General features: G+C 41.9%; 1 protein-coding gene across 2 annotated transcripts in view; it reads left to right on the forward strand.

Annotated features, from left to right (window-relative positions):
• Positions 1-21,133, forward strand: part of LOC124776284 (coiled-coil domain-containing protein 39) — a 503,452-nt gene that overhangs the window by 131,062 nt on the left and 351,257 nt on the right. The gene's annotated exons all lie outside the window — the stretch shown is intronic.

Consider the following 21,133-nt stretch of genomic DNA (forward strand, 5'->3'; position numbering starts at 1 on the left):
TTTGTTTTTTATTTAGATTCCATGTACGAAATTCAATGAAGTTTAACTGATGCAATGTACTATCTGTGGCATAAAACCTGACTCAACACAGAATCTTCAGTATAAGTTGTTCACTTAAGTTACCAATAAAACTGGCCTTCCCTCATATTTCTTGAGTCCAGCCAACTGAATGATTTGGCAACACAGTAAAATATGGAGGTTTCTTCAGGAAGTATTGTCTTCTGCTGAAGCTGGTTAAATACTGTATTTTCTCTTGGTACAGCCATAAATGTCACACAATGTGGACACTAAGTCACAAGTTCGAGTCTATTCCTTCCTTACTTATTTTAAACCACATTCCATCAGTCTTCTGAAAGTATTAATACAGAACCTCAAAGACAATTTACTTTACTGTCTAACCCACTAGTAGTAGCAGAACGTTCCAGAAACATTCCTGCAAAAGAGCTCATGAGTTTGTCACAATCAGAACAGTTTTTGCTTGAGTGTTTCCTTGCCGTGCAGCAGGCACCCGCTGCCAGCAACTGGCTGCCTGACATCAGCGGGCACCTGCCCAAGTGATCACGACATGGCCCACCTTGGGCATGTATCTTCTTTTGCATTGGCAAGCATAAAACTGTTTATTTATTTATTTTATTTAGCTTTATTTACCCAAGGATCATCTCACAATGATATAGAATCTGTCAAGGTAATACAGTGCAAATCAATAGGCCAAAATCTGCAACACACTATGTACATAACATACCTTAACAGAATAGAACGGGTAGCCTATGAGGACTGGACAGGTGGTCCGCTGTGTCCTTGGTTAGGGAACAGTTCCAGTATATGCAATGGCAGTCTAAGAAAACCACAGAAAAACAAAATCAAGATGGCTGGATGGAGCAGCTCCAAAAATGACTGTCTGGTAGTCTGAACTGTTGAGACAAGCAGCATCAAGTTGGAACTCGTTCTGACTTGTCAGTGAGCATCGAGATATGCCCCCCCCCCCCCATGAACCATGGACCTTGCCATTGGTGGGGAGGCTTGCGTGCCTCAGCGATACAGATAGCCGTACCGTAGGTGCAACCACAACGGAGGGGTATCTGTTGAGAGGCCAGACAAACGTGTGGTTCCTGAAGAGGGGCAGCAGCCTTTTCAGTAGTTGCAAGGGCAACAGTCTGGATGATTGACTGATCTGGCCTTGTAACAATAACCAAAACAGCCTTGCTGTGCTGGTACTGCGAACGGCTGAAAGCAAGGGGAAACTACAGCCGTAATTTTTCCCGAGGGCATGCAGCTTTACTGTATTATTAAATGATGATGGCGTCCTCTTGGGTAAAATATTCCGGAGGTAAAATAGTCCCCCATTCGGATCTCCGGGCGGGGACTACTCAAGAGGATGTCGTTATCAGGAGAAAGAAAACTGGCGTTCTACGGATCGGAGCGTGGAATGTCAGATCCCTTAATCGGGCAGGTAGGTTAGAAAATTTAAAAAGGGAAATGGATAGGTTGAAGTTAGATATAGTGGGAATTAGTGAAGTTCGGTGGCAGGAGGAACAAGACTTCTGGTCAGGTGACTACAGCGTTATAAACACAAAATCAAATAGGGGTAATGCAGGAGTAGGTTTAATAATGAATAGGAAAATAGGAATGCGGGTAAGCTACTACAAACAGCATAGTGAACGCATTATTGTGGCCAAGATAGATACGAAGCCCACACCTACTACAGCAGTACAAGTTTATATGCCAACTGGCTCTGCAGATGACGAAGAAATTGAAGAAATGCATGATGAAATAAAAGAAATTGTTCAAATTGTGAAGGGAGACGAAAATTTAATAGTCATGGGTGACTGGAATTCGAGTGTAGGAAAAGGGAGAGAAGGAAACATAGTAGGTGAATATGTACTGGGGCTAAGAAATGAAAGAGGAAGCCACCTGATAGAATTTTGCACAGAGCACAACATAATCATAACTAACACTTGGTTTAAGAATCATGAAAGAAGGTTGTATACATGGAAGAACCCTGGAGATACTAAAAGGTATCAGATAGATTATATAATGGTAAGACAGAGATTTAGGAACCAGGTTTTAAATTGTAAGACATTTCCAGGGGCAGATGTGGACTCTGACCACAATCTATTGGTTATGACCTGTAGATTAAAACTGAAGAAACTGCAAAAAGGTGGGAATTTAAGGAGATGGGACCTGGATAAACTGAAAGAACGAGAGGTTGTAGAGAGTTTCAGGGAGAGCATAAGGGAACAATTGACAGGAATGGGGGAAAGAAATACAGTAGCAGAAGAATGGGTAGCTTTGAGGGATGAAGTAGCGAAGGCAGCAGAGGATCAAGTAGGTAAAAAGACGAGGGCTAGTAGAAATCCTTGGGTAACAGAAGAAATATTGAATTTAATTGATGAAATGAGAAAATATAAAAATGCAGTAAATGTAGCAGGCAAAAAGGAATACAAACGTCTCAAAAATGAGATCGACAGGAAGTGCAAAATGGCTAAGCAGGGATGGCTAGAGGACAAATGTATGGATGTAGAGGCCTATCTCACTAGGGGTAAGATAGATACTGCCTATAGGAAAATTAAAGAGACCTTTGGAGATAAGAGAACGACTTGTATGAATATCAAGAGCTCAGATGGAAACCCAGTTCTAAGCAAAGAAGGGAAAGCAGAAAGGTGGAAGGAGTATATAGAGGGTCTATACAAGGGCAATGTACTTGAGGACAATATTATGGAAATGGAAGAGGATGTAGATGAAGATGAAATGGGAGATATGATACTGTGTGAAGAGTTTGACAGAGCACTGAAAGACCTGAGTCGAAACAAGGCCCCCGGAGTAGACAACATTCCATTGGAACTACTGACTGCCTTGGGAGAGCCAGTCCTGACAAAACTCTACCATCTGGTGAGCAAGATGTATGAAACAGGCGAAATACCCTCACACTTCAAGAAGAATATAATAATTCCAATCCCAAAGAAAGCAGGTGTTGACAGATGTGAAAATTACCGAACTATCAGTTTAATAAGTCACAGCTGCAAAATACTAACACGAATTCTTTACAGACGAATGGAAAATCTAGTAGAAGCCAACCTCGGGGAAGATCAGTTTGGATTCCGTAGAAACACTGGAACACGTGAGGCAATACTGACCTTACGACTTATCTTAGAAGAAGAAAGATTAAGGAAAGGCAAACCTATGTTTCTAGCATTTGTAGACTTAGAGAAAGCTTTTGACAATGTTGACTGGTATACTCTCTTTCAAATTCTAAAGGTGGCAGGGGTAAAATACAGGGAGCGAAAGGCTATTTACAATTTGTACAGAAACCAGATGGCAGTTATAAGAGTCGAGGGACATGAAAGGGAAGCAGTGGTTGGAAGGGAGTAAGACAGGGTTGTAGCCTCTCCCCGATGTTATTCAATCTGTATATTGAGCAAGCAGTAAAGGAAACAAAAGAAAAATTCGGAGTAGGTATTAAAATTCATGGAGAAGAAATAAAAACTTTGAGGTTTGCCGATGACATTGCAATTCTGTCAGAGACAGCAAATGACTTGGAAGAGCAGTTGAATGGAATGGACAGTGTCTTGAAAGGAGGATATAAGATGAACATCAACAAAAGCAAAACAAGGATAATGGAATGTAGTCTAATTAAGTCGGGTGATGCTGAGGGAATTAGATTAGGAAATGAGGCACTTAAAGTAGTAAAGGAGTTTTGCTATTTGGGGAGCAAAATAACTGATGATGGTCGAAGTAGAGAGGATATAAAATGTAGGCTGGCAATGGCAAGGAAAGCGTTTCTGAAGAAGAGAAATTTGTTAACATCGAGTATTGATTTAAGTGTCAGGAAGTCATTTCTGAAAGTATTTGTATGGAGTGTAGCCATGTATGGAAGTGAAACATGGACGATAAATAGTTTGGACAAGAAGAGAATAGAAGCTTTCGAAATGTGGTGCTACAGAAGAATGCTGAAGATTAGATGGGTAGATCACATAACTAATGAGGAAGTATTGAATAGGATTGGGGAGAAGAGAAGTTTGTGGCACAACTTGACCAGAAGAAGGGATCGGTATTAGGACATGTTCTGAGGCATCAAGGGATCACCAATTTAGTATTGGAGCGCAGCGTGGAGGGTAAAAATCGTAGAGGGAGACCAAGAGATGAATACACTAAGCAGATTCAGAAGGATGTAGGTTGCAGTAGGTACTGGGAGATGAAGAAGCTTGCACAGGATAGAGTAGCATGGAGAGCTGCATCAAACCAGTCTCAGGACTGAAGACCACAACAACAACAACATCGAGATATGCTAGAGTGAGGTGGTGTTTACCATGTCTGCTGCACATCATGGATTTTGAACAAACTGTGAACATTAAGTTCTGTTTCAAGTTACAAAAATGTGCCAAAAAAAACTTATGAAATGTTGAAATTAGTATGATGGTAACATAACTCTGAAGACTGTTTACAAGTGGTATGAGCAATTTTAATGTGGAAGTGATTTGGTAGAAGACATGCAACATTTGAGACACCTATTAAGCTCAGAAACAGGAGACATGCAAAAAGCGGCAAAAATTGCTTGTTCAAACAGGTGAGTAACTATTCAAGAGCTTACTGAAGAACTTGGCATCTTGTATGGGTCTGTGCAAAGCATTTTAAATGATAATTTGTAAGTGAGACAAGTGAGTGCAAAATCTGTTCGCAGATGAAGGAAAATCGTGTGTCCATTTCAGATGAAGGAAAATCATGTGTCTGTTTGCGTGGAGTTGAAGGATCATCTTCATTCAGATCCAGACTTTGTATCCAAAAGTGTAACTGGAGGTGAAACTTGGGTCTATGGGTATGACCCTGAGATGACACCATTTCTGATACTGGGAGAGCCATGACAGAACAGCAGAATGTCCTTCCAAAAGAAATTTTCCAGAAATGCTTACAGCCATTGAACTGACATTGCTAGCCAAGGACAATACTTTGAAGGAGATCATATCAAATTCCGTGTAAGCTTATTACTTTGTTTCTAATAAAATTGTTCATTGTATTTTTTGATCACACCTTGTATGCATTGGATTTTGCATACTTGTATCTTACGAATGGTGTTTAAGTGTTAAAAAGAAAGGTCTAATATTTGTGGCCCAATGTTTGGTTTGGGTTTAAGGGGAGGGTCAAGATACAGGAGGACAAGTGATATCAGACATTCAAGAGAGAAAAAGATTTTCTTGTTCCAAGAAAGACCATTCTGGCATAAATGATTTTCCACATTCAGGATGTCTTGATAATTGATATATGTGATGAATTGTGACTATTTAACGTTGTGCAACATTTGCATTCAACAGGCAAGGTTCAGAAGTCAGGTGTAGGAGTACTTCATATTCTAATTTGAAGCAACAAATATCAAAGTGGTTGCTGTTACTGCATTTTTGGTTGAAGATCCTCAGTTCATTCGTTGAGCATTCTTATGCAATATTGTTACTGGTGACAAGTTTCTATGCCTGTATATTATGAGACCTAACAAAACACGTCTCCTTGAGCAAAGAGCAGAGTGAACAGATAATTGTTTGCATCTCCCCAGGGGTATGTCCATTGAAGCTGGCATTTGTTGCAAACAGCTGAGATGCTTTTTCGTTGCAGAGTAGGAAAAATGACCAACAAAACTGTGTCAAGATTTGCTTCTGCATGATAACATCTTCTGCACTCTGCTGATTTTACAAGAAAAGCCATTCATTAGTTTGGTGTAGCAGTCATCTGTCACACACTCATTCTTCTGATCTTGCGCCCTTTCCCATTCTTATTCAACAACTGTCAAGAAAATTCCTTTCCACATGAAAATTCACTTCAAACCTGGCTTGACTATAAACCATAAGATTTCTGCATGTGCTGAATCAGTATGAGACTGAACATCATCAGACTGTTTTAGGTAATATAAGAGAATATATTGTTAATGATTAACTTAACTACTCCCCAGACACCAGTGTAAACATTGTGTGAAGCCTAAAGCATGTTTGCTACATAGCTGCTTCTGGTCTGAATTAATAAATCTTTATAGGATTCTCAATAAATTCTGAAGACCTCATTTAGCTTGAGATTTTCTCTGTTATTCAACACTGCACTATCGAGTAGTTTTAATTTTTCCTTTGCTTCAATGACATCATTATTTATTCAGATACTTTTGTTTATATTTTTTGTTTAACTTTTGTGGCTCAACAGGGCATGTGACATCAAAACAGTACTAGAAGTCGGTAGCAAAGTTATCATACTGAAAACTATTATTCTCAAACCATAGTATGTGTGCTAACATGCAGTTCAGTCACTTGATGTTATCATTATGCATAATTCTTGTGCTTACATAGTTTCTTTTTAGTGACAAGGGGCATCTAATTTGCCCCCAACTGAAGTTTTACTGCATGGTGATCAGAGGTGGCTCGTCTTAGAACAGATGTACTGTAGGAAAGATGGGTCATGTTTGTTATTGTGTTACCCAGATATGTTTTGCTGTTGCTAGTTTCTTAGTTGGCTCATGGATAAGTGGGGTCAATTCATGTAGCAGGAGGTGTACCTTTTTGGAGACTGTGGCATCATTGGTTAATAAGTCTATATTTATACCCCTGTTATTACAATATTTTTATGAAAAAATCAGCAAGTCATATAGATTTTTGAAAAAGGTATCAATACATACCCATAGTGGCCTGTGCTCACCAATAATTGCTATAATTTTTTTACCCTATTTTAGATTTACCGCAGCAAATTCTGTGACCCCTTCTATGCAATAACACTGACATCACTTGCTGTAGCAGTGAAGATGGCTACACTACCATCCAGTCTTGTTTTTCCTTCTAAAGGTGGAACAAAATTTCATGGAGACTAATGTGAATTATGTTTTCAGTATACCAATGCTCTGTTATGACTAAGATGTCAGGTCTATCAACATATGTAAAGATATCCAGAGCATTGTGCTTATTTTTAAAGACTACCAGACTTCTGATGTGTTACATTAAGTATGACTTTCACCTGCTGGGCCATACAAGTTAGCAAGCTTTACAAGTTTTCCTGGCTTGCCTGCAGTGGCTGTTTGTGTGGCAGATCCTGATTTTGTGGATCGTGCCGTTCCATGGCAATGCAGTTACATACACTGCTTTGTATAGAAGTTGACCTAATTTCCTCGGCAGTTAATTTACTGATAGTCTTTTTGCCTCTATTATTCGTGTACATACTGCAAGCTGTGTGCAGGTTCTTTTCTTCAGTAGAGGAAGCTTTCAATGACAAACATAATAACCTGCAGTGTAATGTAAAGGCAATCCACGTGAGCATAGCATATATCTAGGTCCCACAAACTGCAAAGACGTGATGACCATCATTAGCTCTTTAAAATCTTCCTGTTCTGCAATCATGGAGGCCTCAGTAGTAATGTATTAGAAGCGTGTAGACAAAATGTGTCTGTACCTGTGTCTGTAGCAGTAAATAATATAGGCCTAATAGAATCAGACATGGAGAGCTACATCAAACTAGTCTCAGGACTGAAGACCACAACAACAACAACAACAACAACAGAATCAGGCGCCTTCCAGACAGACTAAAAATAGCCCAGGTAACACTGATCCTTAAAAAAAGTGACAAATAGAAAACTGAAAAATACAGACTAATCTCAATACCTCCTATCTTTTCCAGTTGAAAAGTCATATATAACAGAATTATCAACTTTCTCAACAAGCGTAACCTAATGTTTGAAAATCAAAATGGATTCTTAAAATCTAAATCAACTAGCACAACAGCTGCTCAGTTAACTGAAGAAGTAATAAGTGGCATTGGGAACAAGCAACATGTTGCAGGTATATACCTCAACCTTGAGAAAGCTTTGGAATATTGCCATCAGAGGCACTGCTTGTGACCTAATAAAGTCTTACATGAGTAACTGATAACAGTTTGTACTGCTTAAAACTGAATGTGGTGTGCACAAATACGGAATCACTAATATGAAATATGAAGTGCCCCAAGGACTGGAATTGGGTCTTATTCTGATTTCCATTTATGTAAATTGCAAAAAATATTGCTCCAAAAGTTTGAAAGTAGTTCTGTACAGGGGTGATAAGTCCATCATGTGTAAAAAGAAATCATTTAATGAACTAGAGATCAGTTGTAATAGTGTGACAAAAGAAATTATTCAGTACTTTAATGAAAGCCACTTAAATGTAAGCACCAGTAAAATTTGTCTCTTCAACAACAGTAGTTTTAATGATGAAATTAAACTATACATAGGCAGTGAATTAGGAAAAAAAAAAGAGTTTAGTGTACAGTTCCTCGGTTTAACAATTAAAGGAATATACAAGGGCTATGCTGAAAGTTTTTAGCAGAATATGTGAAAAAAAATTATTTGCAAAAAAAAACATTTACAACTTTTCAAAAAACTCTCCATTAGCATCTATGCATTTTTCCATGATCTGAAACCACTTAGGAAATGTGTCAGTCCAAGCTTCTTTTGGGATGTCACTTAGTGCACTCTTGTATGCTGCAATGGCCTCTTCATCTGATGAAAACCGCTGCCCTCAAATTTTTTCCTTAGTCTTATGGAACAGAAAGAAGTCACATGGGGCCAAGTCAGGTGAATAGGGGGGATGGGGTGACACTTGCACTTTTTCCTTCTCCAGAAAGTCCATCGTTCTAGCAGCCCTGTGCGCAAATGCATTGTCATGATGCATCAGAAGGTGCCCACTCTTGGACTTTGGATGCTGTGACTTCCATGTGGCGATTACTTTTGGAAGACAGTCGTTTATGTACCATTCAGCATTGACTGTACGATGTGTGTCCAAGGTCACAGAGGTGAGATGCCCAATCTTTGTGAAAAAAGTTGCCACCATCTTTTCATCTTTTTTCCAGAGCTCCGACTTTGTCGAACTTTTGTGGGTGGTTCCTCCCCTGGAAAGCACCACACGGAAGACTGTCTCTTCGTTTCTGGTTCAAAATGGTAGACCCACGTTTCATCACCTGTGATGATATTGTAGGTGTCTTGGGACTTCCCTCAATTGAATTTTTCGAGCATGAAATGACAGCAGTCCACTCTCGCCTCCTTTTGGCTTTCTGTCAGGGAATGTGGCACCCAACGGGCACATCTCTTAGTAAGGCCTAAGTGACTATGAATGATGGTCTGTGCTGCTGTTGATCCAATATTTAGGTCCCTTCAATGTCGCAAAATGTAAGATGTGGATCTTCTTTGATCATTTTCCTCACAGCATCAATGTTTTCAGGAGTCACAGCTGTTGCTGGCCGACCAGGACGAGGTTCATCTTCAATTGACTGCCGACCCCTCAAAAACTCGCGAAACCAATTTTCAACTGTGGCCCTATAAGGGGAAGCTTCACCAAAAATACGCAGCAAAGAAGAATGGCATTCTTCAGCACTTAAACCCTTTTTGTAATCTTAAAAAGTCATGGCGCGACAGCTCCATCCTGCACCGTCTCTGACTCAGCACTGCCTGTGCTTTCTTACCGCACTGTGGGGGATCACCGTTAGCCAGGGGCTGCGCGCGCACGTCCCTAGGTCAAAAAACATCGCTCTTTCGAATGAAAACAACCCCATTGTCCTCCGCCTTACGGTTTACCGGCTGCTAAAATCTTTCGGCATAGCCGTCGTAAAGTGGGGCACATACGTTGACATTCTAACATGAAAGTTGTCTAACAATATGTGAGGTGAAGTCAAAAAGTAAAGAGATTTCTGTAATTTCTTGCCATAGGGCTAGGTAACACTGCTAGTATCCAGGGCTGAAGTATAGTCATCTGCAACAATTCTGTACAACGTGTCACTTTTATTCCCGTGTTAGTCGTCGTATTGTAACAAACCATGAAACAAGGCAGCTGCACAAAGGAGGAAATGAGGAGAGTGATTTGCTTTTTGTTTGCAGAAATTATTTGTCAAATTGAAGTGCTGTATGGTGATAGCTGTTTATCCTGAAATAAGATCTAAGAATGGATAGAGTACTTCAAACATGAAGAACTTCTTTATGTGACAATGAAAGATCGGGCAGGTCATCGACGTCAACAACTGGGGACAATATGGGAGTCATTGAGGGTATGGTGATGGAAAACAGGCAAATCACAGTGGACAGAATCACCAATACTTATGTATCAGTCATGGTTCAGTGTATTTCATCTTAAAAGGCTAAATTTTTGGAAAATATGTGCAAGGTGGGTACCAAAAGAATTGCCAGCCCAGGAAAGGCACAATGGATGGACATTTCTCGTAAACATTTCGCCTGTTATCATTGCAAGGCAGGATTTCTTTCTTCTTCTTCTTCCTTCTTTTTTTTTCTGTCAAATCATTATTGTAGACGAAACATGGGTGCATCATCATGAACCACAAAGTAAGGCTGCGAGCATAGTTTGGAAACTCCCATCATCACCACAAGTTAAGAAATTTAAACATCAACCGTCAGCTGTAAGAATATACTAACACTATTCTGGGACGTGGAAGGTCTGGTAGTTATTCATCTCACCGCAAGAGTCGAAACTGTGAACAGTGAAGGCTATTGTGATGTGTTGCTAACTAAACTGAAACCTGCAATCAGATGCAGACATTGATGGCCGACACAATAAAGGAGTTGGGATTTGAATTGTTGGCAGACCTGCCACACAGTCCAGACCTGGCTCTTAGTGATTTCCGTATGGTCCAAACATTTGCAGGAGGTGCTCAGAAGAAGAAGATTTGCAGCTGAAGCAGAAGTCATTGACGCCGTGCAAAATTGGTTACAGGTGCAACTAAAAACTTCTCTGACAGAATCAAAAAACTTGTGAAATTATTGGAAAAAGTGTGTTGAAGTTGTAATCTTTCTCTGCCACACATCACTATTAAAATTTATTAGTCTGTTCATTATTTTCAAAAGTTTCGAGAGGTGTAAGATATACAAAAGAAAACTTCTACTTATCTTCATTATCTCATAGTTGTTGGCTCCAAGTCTTGCGTCTAGGGTACATTCTTGAGGCTGTAATTTACATAACGTTGCGGGTTCTTGTTGAACTGAATAACTGATGAAGAGTTTCCCATTGCTATGAATATATTTTTATTTTATTCCATTCTTTTATATCACACCGAATTTACAACTCCACTTCAGAACATGAATTCACATTGTTGTTGACAAACTTAGAAAAATGTCTACATCCATCAGAGGCATGTCCACCACTACTTTCATTCTGTGGTATTCACAATATTCCAAAGAGTTTACAAAGCAAAAGAGTTTACAAACTTTCTTGACAAAAGAAAACTCATCACCAAGCTATAACACTTTTGTAGATGAGTCCAGAAACACATTTAATAATTTGCATCAGATTGTACAATTTATATTATGAATTTTAAATGCACCAGAATTTCATAATTTCGGATATTTTTAAAAGAATAGTAATTTTGACTGTATGTACAGAGTAGTAACAAATTAATTTCTTTTTACATACTTTAACCCAAAACACAACACATCATATACAAAATCATATGAAGTTCATTCAGTTAGACAGCTGATATAATGTTCACCCATACAAGAATCAATAGTGTACATGGTAGGCTTACCACATGTTTCTATGTAAAAAAAAGGCAATGTCAGAGGAGGGTGACCTCACAAAATTTGGAAACAGAATGTTTACAATATTTTGTGACAGACTATAATGTTTGCCAAACGGGTACATAATGATGCCCAGAATAGCAGATGTATAGAATTATCTGATACATAACATTTTACAGAAAACATAAGAAAAATATCTGCTATACAAATCATAATCTATACATATATCAGGATACTGCTTTCAAATTTTCAGATCTGTGGAACATACTATCACAGGACAAATAATACAAAATCAAAACTATAACATTACACCACTAAGCTATAGAAATAATTACAAAGATGAGGTAAATTACTAGAATTACAAAATTTTAAGTTACGATCTATACAGTCAAACCTTCAAAGCCTTCAAAAGATAAGAGAAAAAATTTCAGAGCCTAAGTGTGCGACCAGTTAGCCGACTTGAAAGAACTCACAACGGCGGGTACAGACCAGAACTAGGAATCAGTCAGCCATATAAACCATAGTATTTATGGATATGTTGACTCATGAAAGAACAAACTAATGGGAAAAATATTAGGGCCTAAGTTTACGGTGCGGAGATCGACCCATGAATCCAAACCACACTGGGTACAAACCAGCAAAAAATGTTTCGACACAACAAAATGAATAAAATACATAATCATATCAATTAGTTACACACACACACACACACACACACACACACACACACAGAGTCGCGATGACCAGGGATACCCAAAACAGAGCTATGCATGAGTCTGTCCACAACTCAAGATCCAGTCAGATACAATATTGCAATACTCAGGATAGATTCAAGTAAACATAGTCATAAATAGCTTTGAATGATGACACAGTCCAGTAGCTTGAGAACCAAAATCAGAGTATGAAAGCAAATACGTAATCATTTTATTACATTGTTGGTACTAGTAAATGTCTTCCACAATATTTACTAATTGTCCATACAACTAACCTACATACTCAAAGACTTAGAAGATTAATTTACAATTGATAAAAAAGATATACATACTGATTTAAAGTTAAATAATTATTGGAAAGTCAGCCGCCCCTATAAAAAAAAGAAAAACATGCATTTATAACACTGTCTTTAGCAGTCTTGGCTAACAATTCACAAATATTAGTCACAACACAAGTCCAGTCGACTGATGCTCGAGTACGTTACCCAACACCCATTGTCTCTTGCAAGTTGACTGGTCCAGCAGGGTAGGCCATACAGCAGTGTGGGGAATGGATCTGCCCATATCTTTCAGTTTCCTCTTTAGAGTTCTTAACATTCGCTCCAATGGATAGGTAAGTTCCTGTCTAGCATTCACATCAAATCCTGAAACACTGTGTTGTGTACTAAATATGCTGTTCAATACCTTCTTCATATCACATGAGATATGTTCTTCCTAGTAACTTTTAAAGTTAGTTATATGGGATTTATGTCAGTTGAGATTAAAGGATATTCACACATGAAACATTAATAATCACAGTTAAAAGCAATAAAAAGAAAGGACTAATGAGGCAATACACTCAGATATGCTCAGATGCTATTCCTAATCTTTACAGTACAAATTATGAATAGTGTCCCATTCCAAAACTGCAAAAGGATCTACTCATTTAGTCTCATGAGGGAAACATTCCACGCGGGAAAAATATATTTAAGAACAAAGATGATGTGACTTACCATATGAAAGCACTGGCATGTCTGCTTGTGTCTGTATATGTGTGGATGGATATGTGTGTGTGTGCGAGTGTATACCCGTCCTTTTTTCCCCCTAAGGTAAGTCTTTCCGCTCCCGGGATTGGAATGACTCCTTACCCTCTCCCTTAAAACCCACTTCCTTTCGCCTTTCCCTCTCCTTCCCTCTTTCCTGATGAGGCAACAGTTTGTTGCGAAGCTTTCGCAACAAACTGTTGCCTCATCAAGAAAGAGGGAAGGAGAGGGGAAGGCGAAAGGAAGTGGGTTTTAAGGGAGAGGGTAAGGAGTCATTCCAATCCCGGGAGCGGAAAGACTTACCTTAGGGGGATGGATATGTGTGTGTGCGAGTGTATACCCGTCCTTTTTTCCCCCTAAGGTATGTATATATATATTGCTTCATCAGGAAAGAGGGAAGGAGAGGGAAAGACGAAAGAATGTGGATTTTAAAGGAGAGGGTAAGGAGTCATTCCAATCCCGGGAGCGGAAAGACTTACCTTGGGGGGAGAAAAGGACGGATATACACTCGCACACACACACATATCCATCCACACATATACAGACACAAGCAGATATATTAAAAGGCAAAGAGTTTGGGCAGAGATGGCAGTCGAGGTGTACGTGCAGAGGCAAAGATGTTGTTGAATGACAGGTGAGGTATGAGTGGCGGCAACTTGAAATTAGCGGTGATTGAGGCCTGGTGGGTAAGGGGAAGAGAGGATATATTGAAGAGAAAGTTCCCATCTCCGGAGTTCAGATAGGTTGGTGTTAGTGGGAAGTATCCAGATAACCCGGACGGTGTAACACTGTGCCAAGATGTGCTGGCCGTGCACCAAGGCATGTTTAGCCATAGGGTGATCCTCATTACCAACAAACACTGTCTGCCTGTGTCCATTCATGCGAATGGACAGTTTGTTGCTGGTCATTCCCACATAGAATGCGTCACAGTGTAGGCAGGTCAGTTGGTAAATCACGTGGGTGCTTTCACACGTGGCTCTGCCTTTGATCGTGTACACGTTCCGGGTTACAGGACTGGAGTAGGTGGTGGTGGGAGGGTGCATGGGACAGGTTATACACCGGGGGGCGGTTACAAGGGTAGGAGCCAGAGGGTAGGAGAGAAGGTTTGGGGTTTTCATAGGGATGAACTAAGAGGTTACGAAGGTTAGGTGGACAACGGAAAGACACTCTTGGTGGAGTGGGGAGGATTTCATGAAGGATGGATCTCATTTCAGGGCAGGATTTGAGGAAGTCGTATACCTGCTGCAGAGCCACATTCAGAGTCTGATCCAGTCCCAGAAAGTATCCTGTCACAAGTCGGGCACTTTTGTGGTTCTTCTGTGGGAGGTTCTGGGTTTGAGAGGATGAGGAAGTGGCTCTGGTTATTTGCTTCTGTACCAGGTTGGGTGGGTAGTTGCGGGATGCGAAAGCTGTTGTCAGGTTGTTGGTGTAATGGTTCAGGGATTCCGGACTGGAGCAGATTCGTTTGCCACGAAGACCTAGGCTGTAGGGAAGGGACCGTTTGATGTGGAATGGGTGGCAGCTGTCATAATGGAGGTACTGTTGCTTGTTGGTGGGTTTGATGTGGACGGACATGTGAAGCTGGCCATTGGACAGGTGGAGGTCAACGTCAAGGAAAGTGGCATGGGATTTGGAGTAGGACCAGGTGAATCTGATGGAACCAAAGGAGTTGAGGTTGGAGAGGAAATTCTGGAGTTCTTCTTCACTGTGAGTCCAGATCATGAAGATGTCATCAATAAATCTGTACCAAACTTTGGGTTGGCAGGCATGGGTAACCAAGAAGGCTTCCTCTAAGCGACCCATGAATAGGTTGGCGTACGAGGGGGCCATCCTGGTACCCATGGCTGTTCCCTTTAATTGTTGGTATGTCTGGCCTTCAAAAGTGAAGAAGTTGTGGGTCAGGATGAAGCTGGCTAAGGTAATGAGGAAAGAGGTTTTAGGTAGGGTGGCAGGTGATCGGCGTGAAAGGAAGTGCTCCATTGCAGCGAGGCCCTGGACGTGCGGGATATTTGTGTATAAGGAAGTGGCATCAATGGTTACAAGGATGGTTTCCGGGGGTAACAGATTGGGTAAGGATTCCAGGCGATCGAGAAAGTGGTTGGTGTCTTTGATGAAGGATGGGAGACTGCATGTAATGGGTTGAAGATCCATCCTTCATGAAATCCTCCCCACTCCACCAAGAGTGTCTTTCCGCCGTCCACCTAACCTTCGTAACCTCTTAGTTCATCCCTATGAAATCCCCAAACCTTCTTCCCTACCCTCTGGCTCCTACCCTTGTAACCGCCCCCGGTGTATAACCTGTCCCATGCACCCTCCCACCACCACCTACTCCAGTCCTGTAACCCGGAACGTGTACACGATCAAAGGCAGCGCCACGTGTGAAAGCACCCACGTGATTTACCAACTGACCTGCCTACACTGTGACGCATTCTATGTGGGAATGACCAGCAACAAACTGTCCATTCGCATGAATGGACACAGGCAGACAGTGTTTGTTGGTAATGAGGATCACCCTGTGGCTAAACATGCCTTGGTGCACGGCCAGCATATCTTGGCACAGTGTTACACCGTCCGGGTTATCTGGATACTTCCCACTAACACCAACCTATCTGAACTCCGGAGATGGGAACTTTCTCTTCAATATATCCTCTCTTCCCCTTACCCACCAGGCCTCAATCTCCGCTACTTTCAAGTTGCCGCCACTCATACCTCACCTGTCATTCAACAACATCTTTGCCTCTGCACGTACACCTCGACTGCCATCTCTGCCCAAACTCTTTGCCTTTTAATATGTCTGCTTGTGTCTGTATATGTGTGGATGGATATGTGTGTGTGCGAGTGTATACCCATCCTTTTCTCCCCCCAAGGTAAGTCTATCCGCTCCCAGGATTGGAATGACTCCTTACCCTCTCCTTTAAAACCCACATCCTTTCATCTTTCCCTCTCCTTCCCTCTTTCCTGACGAAGCAACAGTTGGTTGCGAAAGCTAGAATTTTGTGTGTATGTATGTGTCTGTTTGTGTTTCTGTCGATCTGCCAGTGCTTTTGTATGGTAAGTCACATCATCTTTGTTTTTAAATATATTTTTTTCCCACGTGGAATGTTTCCCTATTATATTCATATCATTAATTTGAACCCAACAATCACATTTATTATTGTCACTGTTGCATTTCGAAATCTTTTCTGTCGTCTTATTTTCTCTTTCTGTTTTTTGCCAGTAGTTTCACTTTGTATTCACCTTCTCCTTTTTAGCGTAATCTACTATACACTTTTATCCCGCCGATATATGCTCAATAATACGTAATAATACGTAACCTACTTCCAAACCATAACCAAAAAAATTTTTTTCCCCACTTTCAACACTACCACCGCTATAAAATCCACCGTTTCCAGTTCACAAACAGTTCCTTTCACTTATTAAACAACCATTTCAGCTAGTTCTAATAACTTTCACTTTATTTCCATTTCCACTTCCCACAGGTTTTAACGTCATTATTTCTTCGTCAGACAATTGTTAGCCTCATTCTCATAATCTGCCACCACAAAACCACTCCTTTTTATACATTTACACGTAGTTTTTTCGAAATTTTCCCGAATTTCTCCACCCTTTAACGTGTTTTGGCGGCAACACAACCACCTAACCTTTATGCACATTGTTGTCTACCAACCCAAGTTCACCACAGGATCGACACAACCAACACTTTTTCGCCTTTTTTCACACCAGATCTCTAGTTGCTTTCTATTTCACCTTTATCTCTCCCCATATATAAATTTTTTTCATTTTCATTTCAGCCTCATGTTACACTTTCCACCTTCTAATACCATGTCACCCTCACAACACGCCCACAACAACCCCATTAAGTTTTATGTACATTCCCTCCACAAACATGCCTTCGCCATAGCCAGATTACGCTCCCATATTTTATTATCTCAGGCTTGTCTGACATTTGGCATTACCCCGAAAGGCCTCACACTTAAAGTTCCCATCTCTGGCTGCAACCCTTCTTTCCATCAGTCCCTATACCAGTTCCAAACTGAACAATCCATTGCCCTCACCCACCTAATCCTTCACCTACACATCAACTCAGCCAATGAACACACCCGTCAACTCCTATCCTTAATAAAAGTCCTCAATCTTTCCTCTCCCACATCCATGCCGGCTGTTCAAAGCATCCTCCTACAGGCCAACCGCAAATTAGAACAGCATGCCACCCTCCACCTCAAAAAATTATCCAATCTCCTGGTTTCTCACCTCCGGAAAGGCAACTCGCTCACCCTTCACAAGCTTTCCAGCAAACCTCAACCTCCTCTCATTGCACACAGACCCAGTCTCTCCCATCTCCTCAATCTCCCACTTCCAGCTCTACTCCCTCCAAAACCTCAAAATTCCAATCAACACAATCTGGAACCACAACACCCTAATTCAGTAGTTAACCTTTCCTCCAAACCTCTCTCCCAATCCGAAACCTCTGTCCTATCCAAAGGCCTCACCTTCAGCCCCACTCCCAGATTCAACCAAACAGCCCTCGTCAAAGATTTACTGTCCTACACTCATACTCTCTGCTGGAAATATCACTTTGCCACGAAGAAAAATGATCCTAATCCTACTCCTAATGATCCAACTCCCCAAGACACTATCCATATTGAACCCTGCCTGGAACAGTTCCGTCCTCCGTCACAGCGGGACCCACCTCCTCTTCCTCAAAATCACCCTCTCCAAACCTTCCAGGAATTTCTGACTTCCAGCCTTGCCTCTCAATCCTTCTTAAAAAAACCTTAATCCTACTCCCAACATCATCACTGCTGAAGCCCAGGCTATCCGTGATCCAAAGGCTGACCGATCCATCGTCATTCTTCCGGCGGACAGGGGTTCCACGACCGTGGTACTTGATCGTCGGGAGTATGTGGCTGAGGGACTGCGTCAGCTTTCAGACAACACCACATACAAAGTTTGCCAAGGTAATCCCATTCCTGATGTCCAGGCGGAGCTTCAAGGAATCCTCAGAACCTTAGGCCCCCTACAAAACCTTTCACCTGACTCCATCAACCTCCTAACCCCACCGATACCCCGCACCCCTACCTTCTACCTTCTTCCTAAAATTAACAAACCCAATCATCCCGGCCGCCCCATTGTAGCTGGTTACCAAGCCCCCACAGAACGTATCTCCGCCTACGTAGATCAGCACCTTCAACCCATTACATGCAGTCTCCCATCCTTCATCAAAGACACCAACCACTTTCTTGAACACCTGGAATCCTTACCCAATCTGTTACCCCCGGAAACGATCCTTGTAACCATTGATGCCACTTCCTTATACACAAATATCCCACACGTCCAGGGCCTCGCTGCGATGGAGCACTTCCTTTCACGCCGATCACCTGCCACCCTACCTAAAACCTCTTTCCTCATTACCTTAGCCAGCTTCATCCTGACCCACAACTTCTTCCCTTTTGAAGGCCAGACATACCAACAATTAAAGGGAACAGCCATAGGTACCAGGATGGCACCCTCGTACGCCAACCTATTCATGGGTTGCTTAGAGGAAGCCTTCTTTGTTACCCAGGCCTGCCAACCCAAAGTTTGGTACAGATTTATTGATGACATCTTCATGATCTGGACTCACAGTGAAGAAGAACTTCAGAATTTCCTCTCCAACCTCAACTCCTTTGGTTCCATCAGATTCACCTGGTCTTACTCCAAATCCCATGCCACTTTCCTTGACGTTGACCTCCACCTGTCCAATGGCCAGCTTCACACATCCATCCACATCAAACCCACCAACAAGCAACAGTACCTCCATTATGACAGCCGCCACCCATTCCACATCAAACGGTCCCTTCCCTACAGCCTAGGTCTTCGTGGCAAACGAATCTGCTCCAGTCCGGAATTCCTGAACCATTACACCAACAACCTGACAACAGCTTTCACATCCTGCAACTACCCTCCCAACCTGGTACAGAAGCAAATAACCAGAGCCACTTTCTCATCCTCTCAAACCCAGAACCTCCCACAGAAGAACCACAAAAGTGCCCGACTTGTGACAGGATACTTTCTGGGACTGGATCAGACTCTGAATGTGGCTCTCCAGCAGGGATACGACTTCCTCAAATCCTGCCCTGAAATGAGATCCATCCTTCATGAAATCCTCCCCACTCCACCAAGAGTGTCTTTCCGCCGTCCACCTAACCTTCGTAACCTCTTAGTTCATCCCTATGAAATCCCCAAACCACCTTCCCTACCCTCTGGCTCCTACCCTTGTAACTGCCCCCGGTGTAAAACCTGTCCCATGCACCCTCCCACCACCACCTACTCCAGTCCTGTAACCCGGAAGGTGTACACGATCAAAGGCAGAGCCACGTGTGAAAGCACCCACGTGATTTACCAACTGACCTGCCTACACTGTGACGCATTCTATGTGGGAATGACCAGCAACAAACTGTCCATGCGCATGAATGGACACAGGCAGACAGTGTTTCTTGGTAATGAGGATCACCCTGTGGCTAAACATGCCTTGGTGCATGGCCAGCACATCTTGGCACAGTGTTACACCATCCGGGTTATCTGGATACTTCCCACTAACACCAACCTATCCGAACTCCGGAGATGGGAACTTGCCCTTCAATATATCCTCACTTCTCATTATCCACCAGGCCTCAATCTCCGCTAATTTCTAGTTGCCGCCACTCATACCTCACCTGTCATTCAACATCATCTTTGCCTCTGCACTTCCACCTCGACTGACATCTCTGCCCAAACTCTTTGCCTTTGAATATGTCTGCTTGTGTCTGTATATGTGTGGATGGATATGTGTGTGTGTGTGTGTGCGTGAGTGTATACCCGTCCTTTTTTCCCCCTAAGGTAAGTCTTTCCGCTCCCGGGATTGGAATGACTCCTTACCCTCTCCCTTAAAACCCACATCCTTTCGTCTTTCCCTCTCCATCCCTCTTTCCTGACGAAGCAACCATTGGTTGCGAAAGCTGATGATGTGACTTACCAAACGAAAGTGGTGGGAGGTCGATAGACACACAAACATACACACATCCATCTGCACATACAGAGACACAGGCAGACATTTGTAAAGGCAAAGAGTTTGTATTTTACATAACCAGATTTGTTTAAGAGCTTGTCCATGTTCTTAGGATGATCATTCTCTTACTTACCTGAACTAAAGGATTAATGTAAGCAACCCCACTTCTCTCAACTACACCCCATGTTTCAATTTTCTGAATTTCTTTCTCTACATCTTTCCTTTTTGTAAATAGTATATTATATGGCTTGAGAATAAATGGTTGATGATCGAAGTTACAGTATGCACTGGTAGCCTTTCACTTTCCCTGGTTTTTCACTAAACACATTTCTAAAGGTTGATGATCGATGTTAAAGCATGCACTAATAGCCTTTCACTTTCCCTGGTTTTTCACCAAACACGTTTCTAAACTCCAATAACAAATTTCTAAGTTGAAACTTCCTGGCAGATTAAAACTGTGTGCCGGACCGAGACTCGAACTTGGGACCTTTGCCTTTCGTGGGCAAGTGCTCTACCAACTGAGCTACCCAAGCACGACTCGTGCCCCGTCCTCACAGCTTTACTTCTACCAGTACCTCATCTCCTACCTTCCAAACTTTACAGAAGCTCTCCTGCAAATTTTTAAGTTGTTTCTGTAGTACATCGTTAAGAGTCATAGCTTCCCTTACTTTACAGTCTACTAAACTTTTAAAATCTTGAAACTTCCTGGCAGATTAAAACTGTGTGCCCGACCGAGACTCGAACTCGGGACCTTTGCCTTTCGCGGGCAAGTGCTCTACCAACTGAGCTACCGAAGCACGACTCACGCCCGGTACTCACAGCTTTACTTCTGCCAGTACCTCGTCTCCTACCTTCCAAACTT

The sequence above is a fragment of the Schistocerca piceifrons genome, chromosome 2 (assembly GCF_021461385.2).
Source record: "Schistocerca piceifrons isolate TAMUIC-IGC-003096 chromosome 2, iqSchPice1.1, whole genome shotgun sequence".
NCBI lineage: Eukaryota > Metazoa > Arthropoda > Insecta > Orthoptera > Acrididae > Schistocerca > Schistocerca piceifrons.